The sequence below is a fragment of the Arachis ipaensis genome, chromosome B3 (assembly GCF_059453495.1).
Source record: "Arachis ipaensis isolate K30076 ecotype BB chromosome B3, ASM5945349v1, whole genome shotgun sequence".
NCBI lineage: Eukaryota > Viridiplantae > Streptophyta > Magnoliopsida > Fabales > Fabaceae > Arachis > Arachis ipaensis.
Genome location: NC_142438.1, coordinates 139528016 through 139551115, shown reverse-complemented (window position 1 = coordinate 139551115; position 23100 = coordinate 139528016). Strand labels below are relative to the sequence as shown.

At 29.3% G+C, this 23100-nt stretch overlaps 1 pseudogene across 1 annotated transcript; it reads right to left on the bottom strand.

Annotated features, from left to right (window-relative positions):
- Window positions 1-4368: 4368 nt before the first annotated feature.
- On the bottom strand, window positions 4369-6071 carry LOC107633965 (uncharacterized; annotated as a pseudogene). The gene is made up of 2 exons (XR_015907506.1): window positions 5757-6071; window positions 4369-5252 (listed from the first exon to the last, which is right to left on the bottom strand). The product of XR_015907506.1 is annotated as an uncharacterized LOC107633965 (transcript).
- Between the last annotated feature and the right edge of the window lie 17029 nt (window positions 6072-23100).

Here is a 23100-nt window from a genome sequence, read left to right as displayed (position 1 = left end):
TAGAACTAATTGTTAAAGATCAATCAAGTGATTAATTTTAATTGGAGATTAAAGTGTCTGATCCAAAATTTTTTAGGGACCAAAATAGATAAATACCCTTGTTATTATTATTATTATTAAAGAGGAAATTATTTTTTTGTATAGTATTGCATGTTTTTCGTTGCAAATTCTATCGATATTTTCGAAGAATAAAATTTGTTATATTTGTCGGTATTCTGCTCATGAATAAATTTCACGTATATAGAAAAATGCTGGAGTCCAAATTTTAGTGAGGAAAAAGTTATTAGAATAGCTTATTTATCGCAATGCGTAACTTAAAAAAAAAAAAAAAGTAAAAAATGAAGTTCTGTTCTAATCTGTAAATAGAAAAAAAGTGTTTAATAAGAAGACGAAGATAGACAAAATTTCCTTCTCACAAGTGATACTGATATCTACTTCATTATTTATAAAAATAAAATAAATGATTCAAATATAAAAACAATATTAGAATAATTTATATTCATTGACACCCGGAATTATTTAATTAAATGTATTGTTTTATTATAACGTACAAATAACTAATATAAAAATATAGTTACTTTTAATTTTATTAAGAAGTAATGTTTAAGCATAGCCAATTAGGCGTTGATGAAAAGACGGATGTATCCGCTAATAGACAAATGTGCGAGACATTAGACTTAGGGTCAGATATGTCATTACATGAAAAATAGCATTAACATATAGATTTGGAGGGTAATGCATGGTAATGTGTTGGCAAGTGTTGGATTTTTAAATTGTAGTGTTTGGGGCTTTGACGGCGTCGTTGAGAGCATCGAAAGTGGACGAATGAATGAGTGGCTCGTGCGCCGCATGTGCGTGCGATCTTAAATCTCTCATCAATTTTTTTAATCCTTCTTTATTTTTTTCTTCTCTTTCTTTTGAAAGCACGAGGATTTAGTCTAATCCACTCATCTAATCTAATCTAATCACAAACACGTGCGCGTACATCACACGTGCCAGATATAAGGCAATTTTGTGGAGGCAAGTAACAGAATTACTTCAAAAATCTACTGTTTTTTTAAAGAAAGCAAGATTGAGATGATAACTTTATGAGAAATTTAAGATGTTTGATTTCTTTTCCCTAGTTTTGGGAAAAAGTTAAAAAGAAAATATCAAATTATTATATTTACTATTTTTAATAAAATATTAAAAATGAAAAAATACTGAAAATAGAAATAAAAATATCTTTTCAAACCACACAAAGCGACAAACTCTAAACATTTTTGTTTAAACATAAGATTTTCCCTCAAATCAATTCAAATGTTTTGACATTAATATAATTTTTTCTTAAGAATAACAATCATTTTAATTATTTGCACACTATCTAATCCATCTAAAATTAAAAATTAATTTTAGTGAGTATTTTATTATTTAATATCATTAAAAGAAAAATATTATGTGTTTTCTATAAACAACGATGCTGAAACGCTAACTGAGAAAAATGAGAAATATATTAAAAGATTTAAATGATAGATATATCAAATCTTAAAAAGATTATTAAAAAAAAATTGTATTATAAAGTAATTTTCAACTTTCCCTTTTTTTTTTTTTTTGGTTTGGAGTGAGCGCGTCAGCTCTAGACGAAGAAACTTATAGGTCACAAAAAAAAAAGACGAAGAAACGTATGCTTGTGCAGTTGTGCCTTCAAAGCACGTGTCGGCTCACGTGGGATGCCTCTGGATTCTATATCATAGTTTTCTTTTTTTTTTTTAAATAAATATAAATATATACATTTAACATTTAAGGGGAAAAAAGCTGAAATCCTTTTTTTAATATATACTTTTTTCGAATTTTTTATTGGAAAAACAAATAAAATATATACAAATGGCCGCCATGTATTAATTCAATGAGGTCATAGCACAGATGGGCATGGGGAATGTCCGCGTGTGCCGGCTTTTGCCTCCGTTTGGTGATTTTATTTAAATTATTTTATTAAGAATAATCATTGTGATCACTCATAATTTAGTTTTTTTTATCCAAACAATTAGATCCAAGAATTTAATGTCAATTTAGGAAAATATTATATAAACCTTTAAATCACAATCATATTTTATAAATATGTAAATTTTATTTTTATAATATTTTTTAATTCGACAGATTAAATATTAATTTATAATAAATTTGTGATATATTTAAAAATTTATATCAGATCAATTAATTATTATATATATAAAATGAAATTTAATTTTTTAATATTTATTTTATGAATAAGATAATTACTCAACCAATTTAGTTAGATATAAATATATAATCTTGGTTATCTCTTGAATTTGAGTCATTGTCTCCTTAGAATTCAAGAGCAGGAAATTACTTAGGTTAGGGTTCCTTCTTTTCTTAATTAAGCTTGTGAGAATCTTATAATGTTTAGTGCCTATACCATAAAAGGATATGAAAAAATAAGGCAAAGGAGTTGTGGTTATTATTATTATTATTATTATTATTATTATTAAAAAATAAATAAAACATTGGTAAATACATTTCAGGTACGGGTTAAAATCTTAATTAGCCATTGTAATCAAATATTACTAAAACTTGTAAATATATCCTAACTTTCAAGTGAGGTGATCTTCCATCTTCATCTTCATCAACTTCTTTTTAAAGTTCCGAAAATAAATTTGATTTAATTAATAACTTTTAAATTAAATGCGAGCAACAAAAATAAAAAAATAATTGAATAAACATAATTAAACATAAAGTGGTTTCTAAAGATGATTTATTCACCAAATCATGGCCTACCGATAATGGCACTTTTATCCGTAAATATGTTTTTGTGATTTTTAAGCACTGAGTAGGGAGCCGGTGCTTTACCTACATAATAATTACTACTACACTTGACCTTTTGTTTATATATTTCATCATTTTTAAATGCTAATGAGTGATTACCTCAGCTCAGAAGAACTGTAGAATTATAAGCAAAATGGTTAGACCTTAACATGGTCATGAATTTAGTTGATGTTATATAGTGTGTGAATTATAAATATATTATGACAATAAATGTACTTGTTTAATTATTACATGTAATATATCAAATTTTCAAACTTTTTTGTTGAAATTTCTTTTACTTCATATGGTACTTCTTGTACTTTTTTAATAACTACCATGTATTTTTCAAGTGGTGCCACTCCGCCAATAGCATGCATAGACTTGTGTTTTTTTTTTTTTTTTTTTTTTTTTTCCTTCCTATATTCAATTCATTCATCTTTTACTTTTATGGAGGGTTGGGTATTATATTCAAGGAAACACCACAATATTGACATTTGGATACCAATATCAAAAAGTATCGGAGTCGATAATCATATCATCTTATAAAATATTCTATAAATATTAGAAATGATCTCAGCACCACATTTGTATTTTTATATATATTTGATGGTTGAAAATAAAAACTTATTATATGGATCCCTAAAGAAGTAAAGATATTCCAATAATACTCAAGTGATATCTATTAAAAAAAATATATGTATCGTGTCTTCTTACAATTAAAAACATTTTTAATTAATAAATTAGGTGTTAAAAAGACACATTTGTTTTATAATTGTATACTGATTCAATATTTCTCTTATTCCGTCTTTTGGGATTTTTTATTTTAATAAATTAAATAATGTAAGAACTAATAATTATTGAAATAAATAATTTTAAAAAATTATTATCGAAATTTGTCATCCTGACTTATCTCGTTTATACTATAAACGATATATATATATATATATATATATATATATATATATATATATATATATATATATATTATATATATATATATATATATATAATTAAATATAATTTTTTAAAATAATAAAAAATATTAATAATTTAAATTGGATAAAATTTTAAAAAATTAAACGTTTCAAATAATTGAAAAGATAGACAATTTCAAATAATAAAAAAGATAAACCGTCAATTTTAAATAAGAAAGAAGATAGACTGTCACTACGGTTATCTTTTTTCTAACTACTCACTGTTAACATGATTGCTTCCTTTACTAAGATGGTTTATTACTAAGATTTACACTAAATTAATTCAAATAATACTTCACAATATTTGTTTATTAAATTTTTAATTGAAATATAATTTTTAACAGACAAAATTTTTAAATTTTTTATATATTCTCTTGAGTATTAATATATATAATTCAAAGTATATATAATTTTTTATGTACTCTCATCCAACAAATTATATATTTTTTAAATTTTATTTTTTAAATTATATATACATAAAAAATCATTATAAGTTTTATTTTATGATTGATATTTTAAAATAAAGGAAGTTATCTTGAAACCGCTGACTATATTACAAGACAATAACAGATTGAAACGGATGACTCCTAAATGGAATAACAAATTTTTTTATAACAAGAACAGGTGAAAAGCCTTGTGATACAATGTTATATTCTACAGAACATAGGAAAACCAAATCTGCATAATAACAGAACAGAACAGAACAATAACTGCTCTAGTCATCTATGTCACGTCCTACTTCAAAAACCTTAGATCAAGAGGCTCCATTCTCTCCGCGATCATACAATCATCCACGTCAAGTGCCGATACCCAGCCAACTTAGCAGCGAGGCGTAAGCCAATCGCTAAAGCAGCAACAAATAGTGGTACTGAAATCCTCCTTTCTGTCATTTCTTGGTCTTCAACCTGTTTTCCTTCGGAAAGTGTTTGGGAATACTGATAAGTAGCCAAGGCTACAAATGTGATAAGCACTAAAACTCTAATCCAACCTTCCCCAACAGCAGTTAGTACAGCTGCAACAGGCATTGCGCATGAAACATTGTCTCTCTTTTTTATTAATTTTGAGAAAGCGTACAACCCTAGCAGAAGGGTCGAGAAAAAAGGTTCGGAGAGATAGCCTCTAACTGCCGCATAACCAATAAAACCAGACACAGTCAAAACATAAGGTTGCTTGTTGGTACAGTTAGGACGGTAGTTTCGGCAATTGCTAAAACAACCGACGCAAGCACAATGATTGTAGTCAACTCTGGTATGGGAGCATTGTTGATTGTCCAAGAATAGAAGGCACGAATAGTATAGAATGAATCCTCCATGCATCTGATTGCAAAAGTGATCGGACTTCCTATGAATCGATACAGTATGGCGAAAAGATATGTCAAAAGGTTTCCTGCAGAACTGACAATACCAAAGACAGCATTCTTCCAGTTGGATAGTTCAAATAGAACAGCTCTCCAAGCATAGATGAGAAAGCCAAGTACTGCACGAAAGTAACACAAAACACATGAGTACACAAAAGAGATAGCATGTACAATTGGACCCAAAACGAATCAACTGACCATTGAAAGCTTATAGTTTTTAATTTCCACATGAGAGGTTATAGCTTAAATTCCAACAAAATATTTCTCATTATACACCGCTACCAGGTTAGAGAGTAGCCAGAAATTTTTAGAATTGCAGCAACCGTGAACTTCTTGCTATGAATAACCAAAGAAACACCACAATGAAATTTGGGGGACATATCAAAATCCTTTTCGATTCCACAGCACAATAAGAAATTTATGGATAAATGAATGTGTCTAAAAACTGAACACTCCAATAGCACTTGAATTGCAACAAAATGATTTCCAGATACTTGCCAATTCATGCAACTACTCCAAATACAATAAAATTTCAGACTTTGTGGCTCAAACACATGGAATTTTCTGAACTTTTAAAAATTGAAAGCAATAAATTAGAAAAATAGAGAGGTTAAGAGACTGACCAAGAAGCCAAGGCCACCTGACAGGAGGATCAGGAGCTTCCTTAGCGAGGTACCGAAAGCGTTCTGGCATAGTGCTCCGTGCTCGAGCCTCCTTCTCTGCTCTCTCCCAATCAACAAAACCGCCGCCATGACCAGCATCATCGTTGTCGTTGACTGCAAAATGCTTTAAAAGAGAGATTCTAAAAAGTTCTCTAGGTGAAAATACAGTAACGAACCTCGGAGGCCTGAGAAAGCATTGAGGTTTGACGGGTGGGAGACGGGGTTTGAAGGAGAGGTGGGAGATAGAAGAGTGGTGGACATGGCTATGCCTATGGGTTGGGATTTAGAGATCTCGTTTATTTTTCCTCTGAAAATATTATTCAGACACGAGTTTTACCCGTGATATGTTGGGGGCAGGTTGACCCATTTAATTTATTACCAGTGTTATACATATAATTTTTTTAATGAAAAATAGTAGGAGTACATCAAAACCAACCACAAATTTATTTGTTTATACTTTAGGAAGCGATTCTGATATTCTGCCGTACGAAAGTAGAATTTTGTTGTTCCATTCAATCTAGCTATTAAAATTTATTATAAATTATTCATACCGTGAAGATATATGGAAGTTATTAAGTACATATAGATGAGAAATGTCTTTTATTATGGTATATCAATACTTTTCTTTTTATAGTAGTTGTTTATTTACATTTAATAAAATTTAAAGATTTATAAAAATGTAATACATTTAATAAGTACAAAGTTATTGTACTTATTTTAGACATACTCTCGTTATAATATTTACGTTATAATATGTAATTTAACAAACCAAAATTATAGTATTATAATCTAAAAATTTAACATTTTGAAAAAGAAAGCATCGAAAAAAAATCAATTGTTAGTAAAAAATAAACATCAATTCTAATAATATACCACTTGGTTAATATAAATGTACCGTTATGTAAGAGTAAATCGAAAGAAAATGTCAATTTCGGAAAATATGTAAGTAGGTATAGGAAGGAAATTTTAGTCTTTAATCATTTGAATTTTTTGGAGTATATAGTAAAGCGTAAACTATATTTTTTGTCCCTAAAGTTTGATAAAAGTTTTAAAAATATTCTAAGTTTTATTTTGTTTCAATTTTGTCACAAAAGTTTTCGATTTGCATCAAATATACCTTTGACGGCTAACTTTTTAAAAAATTTAAGACCAATTCAACAACAATTTTATAAGAACAACCTTCAATACAAGCAAATCAAGTATAATTTTCATGCATTATTGTTAAATTAGTCTTAAATTTTTTGAAAATTTAGCCGTCGAGAGTGTATTTGATACAAATCAAAAACTTTTTGGACAAAATTAAAACAAAATAAAACCTAGGAGTAGTTTTTAAAACTTTTGCCAAATTTTATGGACAAAAAATATAATTTACCCTATAGTAAAAATATTTGGACGACACAAGATCTAAAATTATATACAATTAGATTTAGATCTATGCGAAATTAAAATAAATTCATTTGTATATATACGAAATTATTTAATAGAAAAACTTGAAAATTAATATTAACTTTTTTATTCAGTTATTTGAAAAATTTGTATTTAATTAGAATTACTTATATAAATTAACTAATTTTTTAATTTATATTAGTAAGTTAAAAGAGATCATTTATACTATTACTTTTTTGTGATGTAATTTCTAATTGCAAAAAATAAATCTCCCTTTAAAAGAAAATTATAATTAGTTAGATGAATATTATCAACTATGCTCATCCACATACAAAAACACATTAATAATAATAATATCAATAATATATATGAATGCAATTGAAAAAAAATAGAGTTGTATCTATATTTATAACTAAGATAAAAAAGAAATAAAAAGTAAAATATATCAACTATTCATAAAACAATTGAATTGTGAATTTAAATATGGTTTCAAATAAATATGATTGTTTTAAAAATATTATTTTTATGAAGGGGATAAAATATATTTTTTGTCTCTAATGTTCGCAATTGTTTAAAAAAAATAACAAACGTGAGGGACAAAAAAAATACTTCATCCTTTCAAAAATTATAAAAGAATATAATGATAAACACGTGTTTTTTTTATAAAGTACAGACTTTGACAATAAAACCTACAATACTCTCGATTTGTGTTTTTTTATATTATACGAGTAATGATAAACTTAATAACGTGGTTTTTTTTTCTCTTTTATTATAAATAATTAAATTATTATATTAAATTACTTTCATAATCTAATAAAAAAATAAATACCTTAATTTTTTATGTATTCTCATACAATAAATTATATATATTTTAAATTTTATTTTTTAAATTATATATATATAAAAAATTATATATATTTTAATATTCAGAAGAGTACTATAAAAAATTTAAAAATTTTGTCAATTAAAAATTTGAAGTATTATTTAAATTGATTGAGTATAAATCTTAATAAAAAATTGTCAGTGGATCAATGAGTAAAAGAAGCAGTTGTGTTAATAGTGGGTAATTAGAAAAAAGATAACTCTGTTAACAGTGAACAGTCCATCTTTTCTATTATTTGAAATTAATTGTTTAATTTTTTTATTATTTAAAATCGTCAATCTTTTCTATTATTTGTCAAATTTAAATTATTAATATTTTTAATTATTTTCAAAAATTATATTTAATCTAATTATTTATAAATACATATATTTCGTTTACACTGTAAACGACGAATTTCGATAATAATTTTAAAAATTATTTATTTCAGTAATTATTACATTTATTTAATTTATTAAAATAAAAAATCTCCATTCTTTAGTGTTATTTGAATTATTTATTTATTTATTTTTTACCAAAGATAGGAGACTCTAACCCACAACTTCTTAATTGAGTATGGGAGACTATACCATTTGAGCTATAACTCATTGGCATTTGAATTATTTGTTAAACTGATCAATCATGTTGTTTTTAATCAGTAGAAGGTGAGTAGAGAATAATTTTATTTTTTATAAAACTTCATTCAATGAGTTATTGTATATACAAATCGGAATTTAAACTTCTCGACATTTATTTAAGCGGACTAGTGAATTAACTAATAAATCAATCCAACTTAATTATTTTTATATATTTGTTTATTTGTGTTTTTGTAATGAAAGCCAAAAGCCCAAAAGTGACAGACTTAACTCAATGGACTATTTTCACTATAACTTTGGTTAAACCTTTCTTTTTTAAAGCTTCGTTTTATTTAGTACTTACATTTCTACTTCTGATTTAATTTGCTCTCCTTTGCAAGTTTGATTTGGAATTACTACAACTGTACAACATACAGTTATGGCTAGAAGATGAGATAATCATATCACTTTTGGCATTTAATTCTTTGCTATAAGATGCATGTAAAAATACTATGCATACAAAAAGATTAATTATCATGTATTTGTATATAAATATATATTATTTAATTTATTTTTAATATATATATATATTATATTAATAATTAATTTAATGATTAATTTTTTGTGTACATGTACTATAATTAAATAACATGACTATTATTGATTTGCATTTTATTTACTGTCAAGTTTGAATTAGTTTGTTATTTGACTCTGTTTTATCAATGTATTAATTTGTATAATTTTATATTTTTATTTTCATCTTCTTTTGATTTTACGTCATAATTTTAATTGATTTACATCATATGATTATATATATTGTGTTAACTATCCTTCCTCAGTCATGATAAATAGATAAAATAAATTAGTAGTCAAACGAGAATAATTTGGTCATAAACAATGTCAAGAGAATTAGAATTAGCATTGACATAGTATTCGAATTACAAAAGTCTCATAAAATTTTTCATTTAAATATTAAAATTTAATTTTGATAGACTGTTAGTATAGATTAGTTTTATGTGTATTTAATTATGTAACGTTACATCAGTAAAAATAATTACTTTTTATATTAATCATTTGAATAGTTATTAAAAAGAATAAATATAATTGTATATAAAACACTAAAACATTTTACATTATCAGTTTATTAAAATTAAACTCTAAATATTAATTCTTTTACTTTTTTTATTTGTTTTTTTTAAATTATGATATTTTTTAAAATGATGAATATTATATACTATTTTTTTTTTCTCTTTGATTTCTTTCTCTCATGGACATGCTTACCAAAACAAAAACATTGAAGGTAAGGCCATCATTATTTTTTGTTAAGAAGTTGAATAAGACAAAGAAAAAAAGAGACCAAATTAAAATGTAATGAAAAAAAATATAGAGTACTAATATATTATCTGTTAATTTATTATTAATAATAATTAATTATTATATTTTAAATATATATATAAAAAGACATATTCAAGAAATATATATATATAAAAATATATTTTTATTATACACAACTATAAAAAAGACATTTTTATTAGACATATCTACAAAGACACTTTCATTAAATATAATTATAAACAAAAATTGATAAAAATTAACAGAAATATTGTTGGTAACATAGTGAAATTGAATTTAATGAAGCGTCACATTTTAATTTGTTGCTCAATACAAATTGATATACCTAATAGTCTAATACTGTTATTTACTACTCCTTTTAATCGGTGGCTGTTTCCTCCTCATTAATTAACTAATTTAAATCCCTTACCCGAAGAAGTACCATGCATCATCTATCTTTGCCATCAATATACAAATACTAACATTAATTAAAATCCACATGAAGAATGCTACTACACCCATAAATTATAACTTTTGTCCATAACAAAGATCTCAACCAACAATCAAACAAGAAGAATGCAAAACATTAGAGGTAACGTTTTTCTAATTCAATCTTCTTAATAAGTGTTTTCAAAATACTAATTAAAGATGCCAAAAATTCATATAGAAAATATAAACTAAATATTAAAATTTTAAGTTTTTTTTATACGTTCAATTGGGAACAAAAATTTTCATTTCCTCTCTCAACCAATACTTTTAGGACATTCTTTAGTAAATTTGCTAATACTTTGGTTTGAGCATAATTATTAATTAATATTCTTTGTTGGGTGTGTGAGTTGCAAATTGCGATCTTTCTCACCGTCCAATAATGCTTCACATGTCCACACGTATTTACAGGAGTGGTCGACAATCGACACGTGTGACTTGGGATTATTATAAGTCGTTAGTGCACGCCAAGAATCTTTTGTGAGTTGGGAATTGCTTGGTTTTGAAGTTTGTTTTTATGATGATTATTATTATTATATCAAATTTACCTTGATTTATCTTGTAATCTACTGTTACTAGTTGTAGTATATGTATTTGCAAATTTATATGTCCATTATTTATTACTACTATATTTATCTATCCAAAGTGCCGCTTGCACGTGGCCATGTCTGAGTTCTATAGTTGGGGGTTTCTTAGATAATTTAATTAGCTACAAAGGTTTTTAACCAATATCCTTAATTAATGTCTTTAAGATTCTTGAAACAAACACGCTTTAATTTCTGCCAAAGCAGATTATTATTATTAGAACAATGCTAACAACTAAATGGTATTAATAAAAAATCAGGTAAACACTTTTTCGTGAATCTAAAATCTCTACGAATTAATATATATAGATGTTTTTTTTTGCTAAATATTAAAATGTTTTTTTTTGGTTAAATTACACAGTTAGTCCCTACACTTTCAGTGAAATTGCAAATTGGTCCCTATAATTTAAAAGTTTGTAATTGGGTCCCTGAAATAAATTAAAATTTGTAATTAGATCCTCAATAACGTTTACCGTAAAAAAAATGCACATTTACCATAACGTCCTCTTCTTCCTCTTTTTCTCCTTTTTTTTCTTCCTCCTCTCTTCAGAATTTTTCTGTTATTCTTTTTTAACAACAACAATAGGGCTTCAACAACAACAATCCCAGAAAGATAACATTTCAACAAATCAAACAATCAGAAATTCAACTCAACAACCAAATCAACACACAACAACAATAAAATCGAAATCAGAAACTGGAGTAGTCACAAAAATAGAAGCAGAGGCAGTAACAGAAGAAGAAGCAGAGGCTCAAGCAGAAGAAGAAGCAGAGATAGTCACAGAGGAAGAAGCAGCGCCGGCGGGATCCCCCTCCAAGCTTAGCCAACATCGTCCCCCTCCCCCTCTCCCCCCCTTCCCCCTCTTCTTTTCCCCTTTTCCCTCTCCCTCCCCTTCCCCTTCACGTTTCCTTTCGGCTCCCCCTCCCCCAACCCCCAAAACGCGTTTTCTTCCCCCACCCCACTCTTTCTTGTTGCTGCTATAATCTGTGCTCCTTGGAGAATCAGATTAATTGCTTCCAGTAAACAAGTCTGAGTAATTAAAATCTAAATTAACTTTATCTACTATGAGTTAAAATTTCAGATTTAGAAAATTGAAGAAAAATATGAGGTCTAACATTTCAAGCAGAAGCAGAGAGAAAGGTTGAGTAAGAATAACAGAAAGAGAAGCTTTGAGAGCTTGAGAGGGAGACAGGAGGTTGTCTTCCCTGGAAAGGAAGCAAACAAACATCAACCATGCACACTTTGCCAACGCATCTACAACACTCTCCTCCTTCTACTTCTCCTTCTTCTTGGAGATCCAGATTTCAACAAAATGAGGTTTACGATGGAGTTAGGTTTCCCGATCCAAAACCCCTCTGACTTCAACAATGTCGTAGAAGCCTTCGGCTGGGAGGAGTTCCCCTACCACGGTGGCGCCGCTCCCCACAGCAACGTTATTTGCCGTGTGTTCACCGCCAATGAGTCCCCACTGAAGCCGTTTCCGAAGTAGCCTTCACAGGAGCAGGTAAGAAGGGAGAATTAGCCATGGCTTTGAAGAGTGATGGTGCGATTGTTGTTGTTGCTGTGATCTTAAGAGAGGAACTTGATTGTGAAGGTTGGCATTGGAGCGTAAAGAATTGGAAGAGTATGTGAGGAAGTAAAGGAAGAGAGAAATGGAGTTGAAGATGAAAAGGAAGAGGAGACATAAGCGTAAAGAATTGTTGTTGTTCCTTCAATTCATGACGTTGGGGAGGGGTGGGATGGGTTAGGGATTTTTTCTCTGTTTTGGAAAGTGGAGAAGTGACAGTGAGAAGGCTGAGGAGGGGGTGGGATGGGTTAGGGATTTTTTTGTCATTTTTAAATAGTTAAATTATAGTGTTGGTCCCTATACTTTTACTAAAATTGTAAATTAGTCCTTACTGTTAAACACGTGCAACTCACATGCTTAAAATAGCGAATATACTGAGGAATATTCTGTTAAATCAAACGGTGTTTGAACGGTAGGGACCCAATTACAAATTTTAATTTTTTCAGGGACCCAATTACAAACTTTTAAACTATAGGGACCAATTTACAATTTCACTGAAAGTGTAGGGACTAACTGTGTAATTTAACCTTTTTTTTTCATATTAAATGGATGTTCTTTTATATATTTTTTAAATTTTTTTATATTGCAAATGTGAATGTCTCTATTTTTTTAAGAATTTCATATTTTTTTTAATTTTATAGATATTTAATTATTTTTACTAAAATATAACTGGATATTTCTTTTGTTAAGTACTAAGTTTTTTTTCATATTAAATGAATGTTTTTTTTTATATTTTTATAATTGTGTAATTTGCAGTCTCTTTAATCATCAAAACGACACCTAATAACCACTTTCGGTAATTGAAAAGCTTGCGAATCCCTTGTTATTGGCTTCCCAGTGACATTTCTCAAAATGGATTGATAAACCAAAATTTATATTTACGCTTGTATATAAGATCACAAGCGATTATGTTGATTCAATGAATGAAATGTTGCAGCCTTTGATTGATGAAGCAAAAGTAGTTGGCTATAGTTGCAGAGAAGAATGGATTTCAGCAATGGTTACTTCCTTTGATTGATGATATTAACAGTTCCTCCGTCGCCTTCTCCCTCCACGTCCGCCACCGCCTCCATGGCTTCTCCGACTGTCCCCTGCCTTTGAAATCGTCGCCGCCTTAGGAATCGTGTGACGGTGAGAGAGATGTGTGTATGATTGTTGGAGGTGGATAGGTTAATGTAAGAGAGAAGAGGAAGGTTTTTATAGGTTTTAATTAGGTTTACTTAATCAATTTTAAATTTAAATTAATTATTAATATAAATTAATATAGTTTTGTTTAGTTTTTGGCTGGTAACTTCTTGGTTCTATATACTTTTCCTTATTATTATAAGAAAAACATACAAAATACATGTTGGTTTTAGAATATTTGGAAATTAAATGAATTCTCTCAATTTTTTTTAATAATTGAGAGAGTAAAGTGTGATCACTCACCATTAATTGTTATAAGTGGGACCACGAGAAAACATAATAGAGAATGTATTAAAATGTTATAGATCACACTTTACTCCCTCAATTTTTTTCAACAATTGAGAGGATCCATTATTTTCAGAATATTTTGTGTGTATGTATTATCAAATTTTTAGACAAAATACATAACAACGTAATTTTTTAATGTAAACTGATTATTAGGATATTAGTTATTAATAGAATTTAATTTTAATATTTTATTAATATAAAATAATTTTATATGTATACATTTAATTATATAATGTTATATTAATAAAAATAATTATATTTTATATTGATCATATAAATGATTATGCAAACGAAAGAATGCTATTGAATGAATATGTAAAACGTTTTTTACTTTCAATATATTAAAATTAAATTATTATTAATAATCACAGGATGTTATTAGTATTTTTATTAAATAAATACCCTAAGAGAGTATATAGTTCACATAATTTTTTTATCAATATAAAATTTTCAAAAATATAAAATAAATATTTTACGAATCCCACGTCTCCTAGAAGTGTCAATGTTTTGTAAATCTTTTTATTGCATTTTTTTCATATTACTTATTGGCAAATGTTTTTTAAATAATAATTGTTTTTCTCAGAAATTAACCGTCTTTCACTTTTTTTGGAATGTTAATATATTTAAACAAAAATGTGTATAGATATATACATCAATTTTCCATAAATTTTAAAAATAAACGAGACAGTTATAGATGCATGAAGCGTGATGCATACATGTGAAACTTGTTAAATAAATACGTTTTACGTGTAATATATGTATTTCTTTGTTTTTCTAAGGTAACATGGAGAAACAAATATATAAGTATTTCTGCTATGTATGTATAGAATAATATTATTTATTTAATTTAATATTTGTAATATTTTATATATAATGTTTATAATATATATTTGTTATATTTAAAATTATTTATTTATTTCAGTAATAATTTTTAAAAATATAAAATAATATCAGTTCCTTATGGTGGTTGTGTGTTAAGATAGATAGATGCTCGTTTTGGAGTATAAGAGAAGAAGAAATAATCAAATAATTAATATTTAGTGGGGGGAATGAAGTGAGGGGCTACCCATGTGACATGTACCTTGTTTACATGACATAAATTGCATGTTAGCTTGGGTTTTGATCTGGAAAAGGGCCCCTTATAGCATCATCATAATCATATATAATATTATAAGAGAGCATTAAAAAAAGTGGGTTAAGAACCAATGCATTGTGCAATCCATTTCCCATTATTTTAAAAATAAAAAAGGCTATTAACCCATATTTTGCTTTTTAGGTAATAAGAAAGGTAACCCCTCATTACCCCCTTAATGGTGAGAGAAATTCATGCCAATGATATTAATATATACATTAATTAGTTAACTAGCCTTCCGTAATTCCACTTTCCAAATTTAGCTATGGAGATTGGAGCAGCACATATTATATTCAAAGGTATAAATTAATTTCAATCATTACCCTACCACCAAAAGGAGAGAAGAAGAAGAAACAAAACAATGCATATAATATATCAATGTAATGGTAGATTATATTCATTAATTAATAATATAAACGCATATTTATATGCAGAGAACAGCGTTGTGTTTTCAATAACTATTTTAGATGTAATTTCTAAATTATCGTTTTCGAGTTTTTTTTTTTTTTTTTTGAAGAAGAAGAAAAAAATTCCCTTTTCAGTTTGTAAGAAAACGTAAAGAAGAATTGGAATGAAATGGACGGAATTAAATTAAAAAATAAAAGGGAAACGAGACATGCATGCGTGGTGGTATCTTAATTTATGAGCAAAAGGGTTTCTGGTTGAAAACAAATTAATAAAAATGAAATGGTATTTTAATATTTTATAAAAAAATTTTTATTTAAATTAAAATTATAATATTTACTAAAATGAGTAATATCTAGATAAAATACAACTTTATATATATATATATATATATATATATATATATATATATATATATATATATATATATATAAAAGATACAAAATTTGAAAAACCACTAATAACAGAATTTGGGAACTGTGTATCCAAAATATATTACAAAAAAAAAAAAAAAAAAAAAAAACATAGTTGCACTCGAGATATCATAGATTTGCGTAGTTGTATACATCATATAGGATGTCCATGATACTGCTGAAAATTTCTTATGTAAATACTAATCGACTCACTATTTGTGCGCAAATTAGGATAGTAAGTCACATCTTCGAGTGTAAATATGTAATGGTGATCTTACTCTACGAAAAATGAAAACTACAGGTCTCGGTTGATATGTGTTTTAAATATTTATGATATGAAAAGTTTAAGTATTATTTAGTAATTATTAGTTTATATTTTAAGTATTAGAATGTTCAATTTAATTTTATTTATTTAGTTATTAGATTGGATTTTATGTTAGTAGATTTAGTGTTTTTTTTTTTATTAAACATAATAAGAAGTTATAAATATCTCATAAACTATTGTAATCGTTATTGAGTGATTAGAGATGTAAACCTCCTTTTTGGGTTTTATAATGAAACCATAGTGTGGACAACTGAATTTGAGTAAGTCTCTTTTTTGTTGCATTGGAAAATTTGGTAGAAAGTTGAGTGAATTCCTTTAATTCAAATTTCAAACTAAGATGTACACAAGTTAGGTTGAAAAGTCTTTTTCTTGTTATATCAAGAAATTGGATAAAAAATTAAATGATTTTTTTATATTCAATTTCAACTTATCTTTTTATTTTATATTTTCAATTTTAATTCATCTTGTTCTATTTCAAATCTTATTCTTTTAATTATCATTGGTTCTTTTTTTTATTATTGGACTTTCACTGCTCGACAAATGAGGAGAGTAAAACATTGTCAAACATAAATTTTTTTTAACTCTACTGCATGTTCGAACTCAGCCTCCTTAATAAAATAGTAAAACATCGAGCGGTGAAATAGACAACATCACACAACATAACAAAAACAACCAAAACCTCAATATAATTGATTAGCCTTTTATTTTATGAATATAATCTCGTAACAACATTAATTAGTAACATCCTAATATAATTAACTATTCAGTAAAAAAAAAACTTCATCTAAATTTGAAGAATTAATTATCATCTTCTGATATTTTTTTTAACTAATGGTCTTTTAACTAATTAAATAATTTGATTAAAAAATTATATTTTATGGATATAATCATATAACAATATTAATTACTAATATCCTAATATAATTAAGTATTTCATAAAAAAATCATGTAAATTTTAAAATTTAATTATTCATTTTCTAATATTCTCTACTAACAAATAGTCTTTTAATAAATTAAATCTAACGATACTAATTAATTAGATCAAAATAATATAATAATATATAAATATTTTAACACGTTTTCTAACTATATAAATCGAATTATCCTAACATATCAATTGATTATTTAAATTAAGTTAATCTAAAATATTATTATTCTAACACGTTTTTTAACTAATTAAGTCAAAATATTCTAACATATTAACTAAAAATAAGTAAATTAAAATATCAAAATATGTCAACTAATTAATTACTTAACATAAGAGAGAAACAAGCCAACCTCAAAATCTAATTATCTGGTTACATGCACAACACAATAACACATTTAGCCATCGATGTCCCTTGGGCGCACGTATTATCGACAAGCCATATATGCTTTTAGTATTAAACTAAAGGTGTAACCAAATTTTTTAAAACTTTAAAAATTTGTCAATTAAATGTTGATCTCGACTACATCTTTTATACATGTGATGTATGGATCTCGGATACTAAAGTCCAAAATCTACTAGAACTGTATTTTTAGTATTCTCCACTCAGTTTGTGCATTTATCTCATATTCCAAGTGTATTTAAATCCATAAAAATTTTGTTGTATTATATCTAAAGGATTAATTATTCGAAATATTTTTTTTTTGTGATTTAAGTCTCAATTACGTATATCAATAAATATTTTACGATTTACACATTTTAATAAATATTATATTTTATTAATTTAAATAAAAAATCCTTATCTAAAGATATATTTCAATATGGGAAAATGGAAGGTGGGGTTCTTTGTTTTGGAGCAGCAAAAGTCAACAATAAGGAAAAGCCAAACGAAAAGTATGCAAACAGGGTTTAAATAAGAAAAAAAGATTAATTTAATGTTATGATAACTTTCCTGCCTCTGCTAACCCTATTGACAATGTATTCCATGTTTCCATTTCTGCAAAAAAAAAAAAAAAGATTAATTTAATAAGTGGTTTAAATACATTGAAAAAAAGAGTGCTTCTTTAAATTTTATTTTGATTTACTTTTATAATATTTGAAGCATCTACTTTTTGGTAATTAGTCTTTAATTTTTGTTAAAAATTAAAATTGTACAAAATATTTTTTAATTAAAAAGATTGTCTTTAATGTTATGATAACTTTTTAAAATAATTATTTTAATAATAAACCTTAATTTTTGAACAGATTTAATATTTATAAAATAATAATTACAAAAGTAATAATATTACTTGATCTACTCTTATTCAATTCCTAAATCCCCCACCAACCGCAGTCATTAGCATTGTTACTGCGGCACCATTCCGCACCCACTGCACTCCTGTCACTACTGACCCTAATGTCTTCTTCGCCGAATAGAAGAGTGACATGAGAAGGACGGAAGGCTCACTTCTCTTGCTTCTTCTCATTTAATTAATTAATTAATTAATAATTTCTATTTTTGTTTGATAAAATTCTTAATAATCAAATAAATGAAGAGATCGGAGAGAGTGGGGGTAGGGGCGTTCTTGAAAGTGGAAAACAAGTGAGGTTTCCAACGTAGTTGGAGGAAGTGATAAGGGACGAGTGTGGGAGAGGGGGCTACCGCCGGTGATATGGAGGGGGCAAAGGAGATGAGAAGAGAGGAGTAAAGATATCCAAAGGTGTTTTTCTGAAGACCTCTTTTAGGGACAAGGTAGTTGACTCCATAGTTTTTAGAATCATAAAGACCGCAGGGACCTTGGTCAGAGACAAGATGGTTACTATTACACTGGGTCAAGCCATGGGACAATTTCTTTAGACCTTCTGAATCATCGTTTGGGTCAACACTATTGTGGGTCACGATCTCAGGCCTTAATATATGGTACTATGATGAAGAAGTGATGCGTTGTATCACCTCCGCGATAGAGACTCCTATTCGGGTGGTTTTGGCTACCAAATCCGCAGAAAGAGGCAAATATGCTTGGGTGTGTATTCAGATCAATCTGGGATAGCCAGTGATTAAAAAAATTGGTGTTGATGATGAAGTGTATGAGGTGGAGTGCGAAAACCTCTATTTAATATGCTCTTCATGTAATTGCTATGGACATCCACACATGACTGTAGTCAGCGGAAGATAGGAGCAAATTCTAGTAGAGAAACCGATGGAGCTGACGCAAACCCACATGTTCGATTAGAAGAGCCACCGCATGTTCACAATCCCAATTCGATTACGGCCAAGATTCCAAATTTTGAATTTGGTTCTGTTTCGGAAAAGGATTTGTTGATTAATGAGACCCCGGATCTCATGCATGATACATTGCACGATTCTAGTAGCAACGTTAACAAACCTCACGCAAAGGAGAAATGGTGAGTTCCGGTCAATATGAAAGGAAAGGGTAAGTTTATTTATTCTCCAAAGCTAGCCCATCTTTGGTGAAGCCCATCCCTGGAAAAGGAGTGGAAAAAAAATTAGGGCTTAGACAATTAGGGCTTGCTAATAAACTTTCTTCTACTCCTATAAAGACCACTTTGGAGTGTAACCCGGGTGGATCAAAGGGCATAGCGGGTGAGTCTTCTTCTTCTCATCATGCTCGTGCCAAAACTAATACCCACAAGCGCCAGCATCCAGCATCATTACAAGGGTTACCCGTTGAATCTCTCATTTGCAAAAATGAAATTGGTGAACAAGCAAACACTGCCACGATGGTGGGGGATGTTTGCAAGCTTGATGATTGAGGTCCCAATGCCTTTTGGTGGTGTTTCAATTTATCTTCCAATATTTTATGGATCAGCTAAATATTATAAGTTGGAATATAAGGGGAGCTTCCAATAGGATGTCTCAAGTTCATTGTAAAGAATTGGTAAGAAAATTCAAGCCAATCTATCTTTTTTATTCTTATTGAAACGCATGTTTGTTTTGCTAGTATGAAGAATTTTTGGCATAATTTGGAATTTTTTCCTGTGAGTATCTCCGAAGCCATTGATCACAAGGGGTATATGGTTTTTGACGTCTGATGTTTGTTATTCTTTTTTTGTCCTCTCTATTAACGATCAATGTGTGACTTTTAAAATTGGTAAAGGAAAAAAATTTTGGGTCGTAGTGATATTTATGGTAGTCCTCAATTTTCTACAAGAAATTTGCTTTGGCACCATCTGAGGGACATATCTCTCAATTGGAGCCCTGGTTGGCGCTGGGAAATTTTAGTGAGATTGTTTGCTCTGATGAAGTTAGAGGGGGCAATTTTTATCCTGCTCGTAGTTATTTTTTGTATGATATCCTGGATTTCTGCAACCTGTTTGATTTCGCTGCGACTAGAAGAAAATTTACATAGTTTCAAAGAATTCAGGGCTTTAAGGACATAGCAAAAAGGCTAGACAGAGTGTGTAGTAATAAGGATTGGAGGATGTTTTTTCCAGAAGCATATGTTGAGGTCTTGGGCCGCCTTCATTCAGACCATTGTCCTATCTTGGTCAGGTGGTTGGGAGCCCTAGCGAAGAAGGGTATCAAACCCTTCATATTTCAAGCAGCTTGGGCCTAGCATCCTGGGTATAAGGTGCTTGTTAGGAGAGCGTGGGAGCCTTTTTGAGAGGAGGGTTGTATCCAGAGGCAACTTCTTCAGGTTCAACAGGTTTTGTTAGAGTTCAATTCCAAAATTTTTGCAACATCTTTATCAATAAGCGTAAGCTGGAGGGTCAATTGGAAGTGATTTAGAGAAGGTTAGAAAGTTGCAATGATGATGAGCGAAAGAGGAGGTAAGAGGATATCGAATTAGCTCTGAACACTATCCTAGCACAGGAAGAGTTATTTTGGTTCCAAAAATCTAGAAAGCAGTGGGTGAAGTTTGGTGATCGCAATGCAAAGTTTTTTCATATGCAAACTATCATCCGAAGGATGACTAACAAGATTCATGATCTCTTGGTTAACGATGGAACTTGGATTACAGATTTTGAAGTTTTGCAGAGCAGAGCTTTAAAATTTTATAAAAGCCTTTTTTGTTCCACGGAGCAAGTTGACACTAAGTGTATGGGTGTGGTTCCCACGCCCAATCTCATTCAAGAAGCCTGTGATCATGTCGCTCAGCCAGTGTCTTTTCTGGAAGTCAAACAAGCCGTCGACAACATGGGTCCTTTGAAAGCTCTAGGTCCAGAGCATTTTCAAGCGTTCTTCTTCAAAGAGTATTGGGATGCGATGGGTTATAAAGTTTGGAAGATTGTTCAAGGTGCCTTTCTTAAAAATCCTCTCAGCCTTTTCTTGGTGGAAACCCTTGTTGTGCTTATTCCCAAGTGCGACTCTCCTTGTGCCTTTAAGAATTTTTGGCCAATTAGTCTCTGTAATGTCATTTACAAGATAATCACTAAGGTTCTCATGAACAGATTGCGTCCGTACCTAGATGAGATTATTATCCCGACCCAAGGGGGTTTTATTCAGAGCAAGGGGACTCATGATAACATTATAATGGCCCAAGAAATATTGCATTTTCTTAAAAAGATGAAGTCGAAGAAATGAGCCATCACTTTGAAAATTGACTTGAAAAATGCATATGATAGGGTTGATTGGGCTTTTCTATCGGGCTCTCTGGTTGTTTTCGGCTTCTCCCAAGCCACAATTAAGCTGATCATGAATTGTGTCCGGGTTTCAAATTTGTCAATCATGTGAAATGGGTCTAAATTGGATAGTTTTAAGCTCCATCGGGGTCTTAGACAAGGAGATCCCATGTCACCCTATCTTTTTGTTATCTGTATGGAGCGGTTAGCTACTTTTATTGATTCACAAGTTGAATCTGGTAGTTGGGATGCGATAGCTATCTCTCGGGGTGGTTTGTGTTTATCTCATCTCATGTTTTCCTATTATTTTTGCAAAGCAAATAAAACTCAAGTCCATAATGTTATGAAAACTTTGGAGCTCTTTTGCAAAGCCTCGAGTTTAAATGTGAATCTTGAGAAATCTAGGGCGTTATGCTCCAAGAACATTTCAAATGGCCGAAGAGATGTTCTGACAGGGGTCTCCCATATTCGTCTTGCTAACGATTTAGGAAATACCTTGGTGTGAATATTGGGCATCTCCGAGCGTCTAGAACTTTCTTTGTGGACACCCTGACTTGAATCAAATCTAGATTGACAAATTGGAAGGGAAAACTCTTAAACAGGGCTAGTAGACTTTGTTTGACTAATCAGTTGCTTCTGTTTTACCCATTTATCTGATGCATATTTCACTCTTCCCCATCTCTGTTTGCAAGAAGATGGATGCTGCTATAAGATCTTTCTTTTGGAAAGACAGAGTCGATGATCGGTATCTTAATCTAGTCAAGTGGGATACGGTGATTACACCCTATAAGTATGGTGGCCTGGGGTTAGAGATTTGCACTGTGTGAATCTATCTTTAATTGGAAATATTCTTTGGTAGCTTCTTCATTGTCCTCACAAGCTTTGGGCCCATATCTTGAAGGCTAAATATGTGAATGGTGATTTGATTGTGGATGCCGAGGATAATGGCAACGACTCGCGTGTTTGGCGCAATATTATGAAAGTTAAGACCAAGCTGCATGAGGGGTTTATTTGGAACATTAGCCCTCTCTCTCAATCCTCTTGGTTCAGCTCGTGGAATCCATAGGGGACATTAGCGACACATGTCCCTTATGTTCATATCACAGATACAGCGTTGCGGGTAGATGACATATGGAAGCAAGATCATGGGATTGGAGCATTTTGACTACTCCTATTGATGATGAATTCAAAGTTAGGTTGGAGTATATTTATCCCTTTGGGCATGACAATATTGACACTGGTTGGTTTTGGAGGCACTCGGCCACTAAGGTTTACTCGG